The sequence below is a fragment of the Hyaena hyaena genome, unplaced genomic scaffold (genome assembly GCF_003009895.1).
Source record: "Hyaena hyaena isolate Hyena2069 unplaced genomic scaffold, ASM300989v1 scaffold_3, whole genome shotgun sequence".
In the NCBI taxonomy this organism is placed as follows: Eukaryota; Metazoa; Chordata; class Mammalia; order Carnivora; family Hyaenidae; genus Hyaena; species Hyaena hyaena.
The window spans coordinates 1,874,052-1,884,776 of NW_024080635.1; positions in this window are offsets into that span (position 1 = coordinate 1,874,052).

Here is a 10,725-nt window from a genome sequence, read left to right on the forward strand (position 1 = left end):
TGAGTTTCTTTTGAAGGATCTGTCGTTGAGCAGTTAGGGGGAATTCAGAGAAAGGCTCTCCCCAGATTTGCTGTTTTTTTCAGTTGCAAGGCTCAAAATAATCAATATACCGAAGTGTCATATTTTGTGTTGGCATTTCCTGAATTCCTAAAGGATGCAACCCCAGTCTCCCTTTAGGGAAAAACTCTCACTGTCTGTTGTTATAGAAAGAAAGAAATGCCAGTTTTCACCTCCGATAGCTGTGACCTTCTACAGGAGCAGAGAGGGCTAGATCTTTCCTCTTTCTACTCTTAAGGTACAGCTAGGGTGCGGGCTTCTGATGTACGAGTCCCAAGAACAACACTGGAGATGGCTGGAAAAACTACTATTATTTTTATTATTATGATTATTATGATTATTTTCTCAATTTTCAGAAGCATAGAAAGGGAATGTGTCTGACTTCCCTGACTCAAACCACAGCACCACCTTCTGGGAGTCTTGGGGACAGCAATCCCAGGAGTCAAAGTCATCAACTCTGCTGTGGCAACATTTGTTCTTTGTACAACAATAATCTACCTCTTGGGTGGTGGTAAGAGTTACATGAGGGGTGCCTGGGTGGCTCAGTCGGTTGACCATCTGGCTCTTGATTTCGGCTCCAATCATGATCTCACGGTTCATGGGATCGAGCCCCATGTCAGGCTCTCCACTGGCAGCTTGGGGCCTCCTTGGGATTCTCTCCCTCTTCTCTGTTGCTCCTCTGCTTGTGCATGCTCTCTCTCTCTCTCTCTCTCTCTCTCTCTCTCAATAAATAAACTTTTAAATGTACACGCACACAAAACTTTGAAAAGAAGTTACATGAGACAACAGTGCCCAGCACATAAAGAATGCCCCATTTTGTAAATTATAAAGTGACACACTAAGTTTGGAAGGCTGGAGAGAAGAGAACTTTGCTCAAGACCACACAGCACAGCACATTAGGAGTACAACCAGGACCAGGGGTGTACTGGTAAACTGGGTGTACTGGGTGTACGGAATGGGAGAAGATATTTGCAAATGACATATCAGATAAAAGGTTAGTGTCCAAATTCTATAAAGAACTTATCAAACTCAACACCCAAAAAACAAATAATCTAGTGAAGAAATTGGCAAAAGGCATCAATAGACACTTCTCCAAAGAAGACAACCAGATGGCTAATAGACATATGAAAAAATGCTCAACATCACTCATCATCAGGGAAATACAAATTAAAAACCACGATGAGATACCACCTTACACCACTCAGAATGGCTAGAATTAACAACTCAGGCAACAACAGATGCTGGCAAGGATGTGGAGAAAGAGGAACCCTTTTGCACTGCGGGTGGGAATGCAAACTGGTGCAGCCACTCTGGAAAACAGTATGGAGGTGCCTCAAAAAATTAAAAACAGAACTACCCTATGACCCAGCAATTGTACTACTAGGTATTTATCCAAGGGATACAGGTGTGCCATTTCAAAGGGGCACATGCACCCCAATGTTTATAGCAGTACTATCAACAATAGCCAAAGTACTGAAAGAGCCCAAATGTCCATAGACAGATGAATGGGTAAATAAGATGTGGCGCGCGCACACACACACACACACACACACACACACCAATGGAATATTACTCAGGAATCAAAAATAATGAAATCTTGCTATTTGCAACTATGTGGATGGAAGTAGAGGATGCTCTGCTAAGTGAAGTTAGTCAGCCAGAGAAAGACAAATATCATATGACTTCACTCATATGAGGAATTTAAGATACAAAACAGATGAACATAAGGGAAGGGAAGCAAAAATAATATAAAAACAAGAAGCAGGACAAAACATGAGACTCTTAAATACAGAGAACAAACTGAGGGTTGCTGGAGGGGCTGTGGGTGTGGGGATGGGCTAAATGGGTAAAGGGGCATTAGGGAGGACACGTGTTGGGATGAGCACTGGGTGTTAGACATAGGGGAGGAATCACTGTAATCTACTCCTTAAATCATTATAGCACTATATGCTAACTAACTTGAATGTAAATTTAAAAATAAATTTTAAAAATAAATATATAAAGCCATGGCTGGAGGGAAGGCTCCCACTACGTTCTTTGGGTCATGCTGGGGTCCCTTCCTCTTACCTGCTGATTCCTGCAGCCTCCTATGTGCTCTCAGAGGTTTCTAAGGTACTGTTGGGAACTCATTCACTCCTGACCAACGGGTCCGTAATGTCATGGGTAGGGACAGCATAGCTGGCTCTGGTGGGACGCTACCAAAATGTGCCAGGGCTGGTCTGCTGTGAAACATACAAGTTCTGTGAGCACGTGCAGACTGATGACTTGCTGTGTGAGTGAGAACATGTGGTCTTTGCTAACTGGAAGACTCAACGGGTTGTTGAATCTAGTCTATAATGTGACCCCTCACCCCCAGAACTGGTGGATCTGGTCACGGAGCTGGGGATGATTTTTTGCAGTTCTGTACCTGTTGTTCTATGAGTCAAGAATAGCAACCAGTGAGTGGGGGAACACAGGGTCAATAAATGACATACTCCCTAAAAATAAATAAATGAATAAATAAATAAATGAAATTAGATAGTGATGAATTTGAGGTATTTATGACCTTTCGTTTATATGATTTATTTCACATACTTTTTTAATAGAAAATTTTAGTTTTATTTTTTTTATAGTTTATTGTCAAGTTGGTTTCCATATAACTCCCAGTGCTCATTCCAACAAGTGCCCCCCTCCATGCCCATCACCCCCCCTTCCCCTCCCCCCTACCCCCCTCAACCCTCAGTTTGTTCTCAGCATTCAAGAGTCTCTCATAGTTTGCTCATGTACTTTTTATATAATTTAATTTTTTTATAATGGTTGTGTTCAACAATCAGCTCATAAAATTCCTAAATTTTGTTTAAGTTTATTTATTTTGAGAGAGAGAGAGCAAACGGGGGAAGGACAGAGAAAGAGAGAGAGAGAGAACCAAGCAAGCTCTGCGCTGTCAATTCAGAGCCTTAACTCTAGGGTCAATCTGGTGAACCATGAGATAATGACCTGAGCGGAAATCTGAGAGTCAGTCGCTTAACCGACTGAGCCACCCAGGCACCCCTAAAACTCCTGAAATCTTAACAGTCAGCTCTAGAAGGCTGAAGAACCATTCTGCATGCTTTTAGGCATGCCTTACATTGCCTCTACCAGCAACTTTGGCACTTTTATTTTCCACTGGGTCCCACAAATTATGTAGCAGATCTGCTGCCAACACTGTGCTGGAATATCCGGAGCAGAACCAGGGTGGGTTTTGGAGATTTCACCTCCCAGGATCATCTGGGGCCCAGCTGCCTTCCACAGAGGAAACCAACTTCTCCAGAAGACCCAGAGGGAATCCTTGGACGGCCCCCTTCGTCCCTCCTGAAGTCGAGAGCCAGCTTCACCTGGATGAGTCCACAGCACCACCTGGTGGTACCCGGGTGTCAGGGCTCCCCGGGAGCCAAAGCCTGGAAGATCCGGGACAAGAAATCATCTGCCAAGAGGGGTCCAGCAGGGCAGAAAGGGGCATGTCAGTCAAAGTGCTGAGGGAGCGAGGGGCAAGCTGAAGGCAAAGTACAGGCTAACAGCAGCCCCGCCCCCTGGTGGGAGTGATACTCTTTGGACACTCCTGACTACCTAAGAGCAAAGAAAAGGACAATCTTATCCATAGCCTGATCTCCAGAAATCTATAGACTCCATTTCTTGTAGCCCTAATATCACCCTCATCAAGATGGAAGGGGGTTTAAGTGCTTGCCATGGTGATGTGGGAAACCGAGGCAAAGGAAACATTAAATTCCCGCACTGCCTACAGCCCAGTGAGAGTCCTTGAAACCTGCAGAGTGACCTCCCTCTAGGAGCTCAGCTGCCTCGGTGATGACATTTTGTTGGGACAAAAGGGAATCTTGCCTTAACATTACCCTGTCCCCCCAGGATCCTGCGAGTCTCCTTAAACACATAGAAGTTCCTTTGCAAACCTTTATCTTTAGCCCCCAAGTATATTATACTCCAGGCTTATGGCCCCTGATATACATCTGTTTCATGACTGTTTTACTAAACAGTAATAAATGACATTTTCCTAATAGCAGCTAGCCCCTCAAGGTCCTGGAAACCGTGTTTCCAAAATCCCTTAGAGAATCATCCTGCCCCTAACGCCCTCCCAACCTGAAGGTATATAGTCAGTCATTCTTCACAATTCCAATGCAGGTTTTTCTGCCCACAGGTCCTATCCCTGTGCTTTAATAAAATCACCTTTTTTGCACCAAAGATGTCTTCAGGAATTATTTCTTGGCCATCGGCTCTGAAACCCCACCATCACCCCAAAACCCCATCAAATGGAGGGTCCAAGGATCAGGGATGGACTGAATTTATACATTCATACTTCATCTAAGGGATAGAAGAAAATGTCGAGTTCCCCCAGGCAGTGAGAAAACAAGTTCTAGAGACAGAAAGCGGCCAGTACCCACAACCCAGGATTAAAATAGACCCCTGCTAACCCCAATCTTTTAAATACTGTTTACTTATACAGATGATTATTAAGCCTTCTACCAGTGGCTAGCATTGTGTTAGACTCTGAGGACAGGGGTAAGGGGATAAGACCATAAAAACCACCACATTAGGGACTTTATGTCATATGATGTGTTCAGCGTTTTACTTATTTTACTTAATCCTCACAACAACCAGAGTAATATCCCCATTTTAATAATGAAGACAATAAAGGCTGTTAACTAGCCCAACACCACATTACTGAGAAGCAGCGAAGCTGGGATTTGAGTCTAGCTCTGCTGGATGGCAGTGAAAGGAGCCAAGGGCCAAGGTGTGGGGATGAGCAGATGAGGATCAGAGATCGAAGCAGAGGGTTCCCCTCAGTCCGCATACACTGATGACCTTGTGGGCAAGCGCCGTGCTGGGCCCTGGGGTGGGGGAACGAGATCATGCAGACCAAGGGTAGATTGCAGTCCTTGCCTGTCTGCAGCTTACGTCTGGGTGGAAAGGAGGACAGGAGGGTGGACAAAGTTAAGACACATGAGATGTGCTGAAACTTGATTAGACTGCCTCGGGTTCAAATCAGAGTTCTTCCCAGATGTGTGACCTTGGCAAAGTCACTCCATCTCTCTGAATCTCAGCTTCTTCAACTATAAAATGGAGTTGAAAAAGAGTTCCTACCTCATAGGGCTACTGGGAATATCACAGAAGGTAGCCTGCATAAAATGGTCGCCTGTTTAATAAATAGGACCTTTAGACGTATCAACACTAGAGCATGGTCACTTGGTCATACCATCTATACAGCATAAGCCAGTTCTATATTCAAAAGGCTTTGGTGACTCTCCTTGTCCATGGATTAAGGTTTTTTGTCTTGTTTTGTTTTTCATGGATTAGGTTTGAATTTTTAGCCCTGCATCCCAGGCTCTCAGGAGTCTAGATGTTAATGACCTTTACAGCTTCACCTCCATCCTTCTCTTTTCAGACCTTCACCCGCCAGCCACTCCAGCTTGCTCCAATCTATCTTTGTTCTTTTACTCTCCTTACATTTACTCTTTCATTTGCTCATAAATATCGAGTGTCTGCTGTGCTCCAGGCACTGTTTCAGGTGCTAGGGGTAGACAGGTGAACAAGATAAACAAAAAATTCCTGCCTTCAGGGGCTCCTGGCTGGCAAAGTGGGTGGAGCATGGGACTCTTGATCTTGGGGTCATGAGTTCAATCCCCGTGTTGGGCATAGAGCTTACTTAAAAAATAGGGGTGCCTGGGTGGCTCAGTCGGTTGAGCGTCTGACTTCGGCTCAGGTCACGATCTCACAGTTTGTGGGTTCGAGCCCTGCATCAGGCTCTGCGCTGACAGCTCAGAGCCTGGAGCCTGTTTCAGATTCTGTGTCTCCCTCTCTCTCTCTCTGCCCCTCCCCCACTCATGCTCTGTCTCTCTCTCTCTCTCTCTCTCTCAAAAATAAATAAACTATAAAAAATTTTTTTAAATAATAATAAAATAAGGGTGCCTGGCTGGCTCAGTAGATGGAACACGTGACTCTTGATTTTGAGTTCGAGCCCCATATTTAGTGTGGAGCCTACTTAGTAAATTAATTAAAATAAACTTCCTATCTCTGGTGATTAGAATATATAACCTAATTATTTATTTTTTATTATGTTTGTCTCTCAGAGAGAGACTGAGTGCGAGCAGAGGAAGGGCAGAGAGAGAGAGACACAGAATTTGAAGGAGGCTCCAGGTTCTGAACTGTCAGTACAGAGCCTGTCACTGGGCTCCAACTCACTGAACCATGAGATCATGACCTGAGGTGAAGTCTGACACTTAACTGACTGAGCCACCCAGTCTGAAACTTAACCAACTGAGCCACCCAGGCACCCTGATAAGAATATCTTTTTTAAGGGGCGCCTGGGTGGCTTAGTCGGTTAAGCGTCCGACTTTCGCTTAGGTCATGGTCTCGCGGTTCGTGGGTTCGAGCCCCGCGTCGAGCTCTATGCTGACTGCTAGCTCAGAGCCTGGAGCCTGTTTCATTCTGTGATTCCCTCTCTCTGACCCTCCCCTGCTCATGCTGTCTGTCTCTCTCTCTCCTAAAAATAAATAAAACATTAAAAAATTTAAAAAAAATTATATACCAAAAAAAAAGAATACCTTTTTTAAAAAGCCCTGGGGCGTCTGGGTGGCTCAGACTCTTGATTTTGGTTCATGGGGAGTTCAAGTCCTGCTTTAGGCTCATGGTGAGTGTGAGGAACCTGCTTGGGATTCTCTCTCTCCCTCCTTCTCTGCCCTTCCCCCATTCATTCTCATTCTCTCTCTCTCTCTCTCAAAATAACTAAACTTAAAAAAAAAATCCCTGCCTTCATGGGGGTCACATTCTAGTCAGAGGGAGGCAAATAATTTTTTCAGTTTTAGAAAGTAAAATGTACAGGGGGCACCTGGGTGGTTCAGTCAGTTGACCATCTGACTTCAGCTCAGGTTGTGATCTCATGGTTCATGAGTTCAAGCCCCGCATTGGGCTCTCTGTGCTGACAACTCAGAGCCTGGAGCCTGCTCCAGATTCTGTGTCTCCTTCTCTCTCTGCCCCTCCCCCACTCACGCTTTGTCTCTCTGTCTCATAAAATTGAATAAACGTTAAAAAATATTTTTAATGTGTAGTATGTTAAATGGTGGTAAGTGGTATGGAGAAAAACTTTAAGCATAAGAGAGGAATGGGAACGGGAGGTGCAAGTTGCAATTTTAAACGTGATCAGAATGGATAAAAGATGATATTTGAGTCAAGATTTGAAGGAGGTGCGGCCTATGGATATTCGGGGTAAAAGCATTCTTTCTTTCTTTCTTTTTTTTTTTTTTTAAGTTTATTTATTTATTTTTGAGACAGAGTGAGTGGGGGAGGGGCAGAGAGAGAGCAAGACAGAGAATCCCAAGCAATCTCCACACTGTCAGCACAGAGCCCAATGCAGGGCTCAAACCCACAAAAGCCCATGAACCATGAGATCATGACCTGAGCAGAAATCAAGAGCAGGACGCACTGAGCCACCCAGGCACACCTGGGATATAAGGTCATTCGAAGTAAAGGGAACAAGAAATTCAAAGATCCTGAGTCAGGAGAGTGATAGCAACTTTGAAGCAACATTGAAAGGGCCAACATGAGGGTACCTGGGGGGCTCAGTGGGTTGAGTGTCAGACTTTGGCTCAGGTCATGGTCTCATGTGAGTTCAAACCCCATGTCAGGCTCTGTGCTGACAGCTCAGAGCCTGAAGCCTGCTTCAGAGTCTGTCACCCTTCTCTCTCTGCCCCTCCCCTGCTCATGTTCTCTCTCTTTCTCTCTCTCTCTCAAAAATAAATAAACGAAAAAAATTTTTAAATGGCCGATATGGTGGTGCCTGGGAGGCTTAGACAGTTAAAGGTCTCACTTCGGCTTAGGTGCCCCTCATTGGTCGAACTTTCTCCTGTTAGCACAGAGCCTGCTTCCTATTCTCCATCCTACTGTCTCTCTGCTTCTCCCCCACTTGCACTCTCTTTCTCAAAACAAACAAACTAACTAACTAACTAACTAACTAACTAACTAAAAAAATGGCCAATATGACCGGAACAGAGTGATTAAAGGGACCAGTAGTTAGAAGGCAGATCAACTACATAGAGCTTTGAAGGAGATTGTGAGGACTTAGCAGCTTTTCCTCTGAATACAATAAATAGATATTGGAGAATTTCGAGCAGAGGAGGATCATGATCTGACTTATATATTTCTTAATGTGAAAAAATATATAGAACATAAAACTTACAACTTCACTATTTTCGATTCTACAGCTCAGTGGCATTCATTACATTCATGCTGTGGCACATCCAAAACCATCATTCATCTCCAGAACCTTCTTATCTTACCACACTGAAACTCTGAACCCATTATTAAACAAGAACTCCCTCTCCCACCTCCCTCTAGCCCCTTGTATCCACCACTCTACTTTCTGTCTCTATGAATTTTTACTACTCTATATGTTATATATGTAGAATCATACAAGATTCATTTTTTAAAATAATTTTTAAAATATTTATTTATATTCGAGAGATAGAGACAGTGTGAACGGGGTAGGGACAGACAGAGAGGGAGACAGAGTCCGAAGCAGGCTCCAGGCTCTCAGCCATCAGTGCTGAGCCTGATGTGAGGCTCGAACTCACAAACCACGAGATCATGACCTGAGCCAAAGTCAGACACTCAACCAATGGAGCCACCCAGGCGCCCCAAGATTCATTTTTTTTGACCGGTATATTTCACATGATGTAATGTCTTCAAGATTCATCCACACTGTAGCCTGTGTCAGAATCTCCTTCCCTTTTAAGGCTGAATAACATTCCATTGTATGTAAACACCACATTTCAATTATCCTTTCATCTGTCAATTCTTTATCCATTCATTGGTCCATTCTTCCACCTCTGTGCCATTGAGAAAATGCAGCTGTGAACATTGGTATAGAAATATCTGTTAGAATTCCTGCTTTCAATTCTTTGGAGTATATACCAAGAAGTGGAATTGCTGAATCATATGGTAACTCTAAGTTCAGTTTTTGTAGTAATCACTATATTGGTTTTTTTTTTTAAATTTTTTAATGTTTTTTTAATTTATTTCTGAGAGAGAGAGAGACAGCGTGAGCAGGGGAGGGTCAGAGAGAGAAGGAGACACAGAATCTGAAACAGGCTCTAGGCTCTGAGCTACCTGTCAGCACAGAGCCCAACACAGGGCTCGAACCCACGAACTGCGAGATCATGACCTGAGCCGAAGTAGGCCGCTCAACCGACTGAGCCACCTAGATGCCCCAGGAATCACTGTATTGTTTTCCACAGCAGCTGTACCATTTTACATTCCCACCCTCTTATGTTTTTTAAGAGATTACTTTCAGGGTGAATTAAGGCTATATGAGACGAAGGCAAGGGTAGATACAGAGATATCAGTTACAAGGCTCTTGAGTTTATACAGCTGAGAAACATAATGCCTGGGACTTACATAGTAGCAGTGGAGGCGGTGAGAAGTGACAGGATTCTGGTTTTGTTTTAAAGGTAAAACCGGGGCGCCTGGGTGGCTGGGCCGGTTAAGCTTCCCACTTTGGTTCAGGCCATGATCTCTCGGTTTGGTTCGCGAGTTGGAGGCTCACGTCAGGCTCTGTGCTGAAAGCTCAGAGCCTGGAGCCGGCTTTGGCTTCTGTCTGCCTCTCTCTCTGCCCCTCCCCTGCTCACACTCTGTGTCTCGTCTCTCTTTCTCAAAAATAAACATTAAAAAAAATTTGTTAAGGTAAAGCCAACTAGGTTTGCCAAGGAATTAGCTTTGGAGTAAGAACAAAAGAGAAATAAAAAAATATCTCCCACATTTTTGTCTTGAGCAACTGGAGGAAGAAGGTTACCATTTACAGCTTTGAGGAAATTTTCAGGAAGTTGAGGCTGATACATCAGAAGTTGGGGGACATTTAAGTTCAATATGCCTATTATACAACCAAATAGAGATGATGATCCTGGTATTCATAGATGTGTGGTTTGAAGAGAAAATTTGAGTCTCCAGTGTATAGATGACATTTAAAATCATGAGACTTAGGGCGCCTGGGTGGCTCAGTTGGTTAAATGGCCAACTCTTGGCTTCAGCTCAGGTCATGGTCTCCCGATTTCATGAGTTCAAGCCCTGCGTGGGGCTCTATGCTGGCAGTAAGGACCCTGCTTGGGATTCTCTCTTTCTGCCCCTCCCCCACTCACGCTGTCTCTGTCCCTCTCAAATAAATAAATAAACAAATAAAATCATGAGACTTGATGATATCATCTGGTGAATGATGATAGACATGGAAAAGGAGAGGGCCAAGGACTAAGCCCTGGGACATTCCAGCAACAAGTGGTCAGTGAAAAAACAGTAGACAACACTGAAAAGGAGAAGCCAGCAAGGTAAGAGGAAAGTCAAGGGGGCATGGTGTCTGGGAGGCCAAGTGAAGAAAGTAAAATTTTTAAAAAGGAGGAAGGTGATCAACTGTGTCAAGTAAGATGCTAGTGGTCCAAATAAGGATTGGGGGGCGCCTGGGTGGCTCAGCCATTAAGTGGCCGACTTCGGCTCAGGTCATGAACTCGTGGTTTGTGGGTTCGAGCCCCGCATCAGGCTCTGTGCTGACTGCCACCTCAGAGCCTGGAGCCTGTTTCAGATTCTGTATCTCCGTCTCTCTCTGACCCTCCCCTGCTCACGCTGTCTGTCTCTCTCTCTCTCTCTCAGAAATAAAGA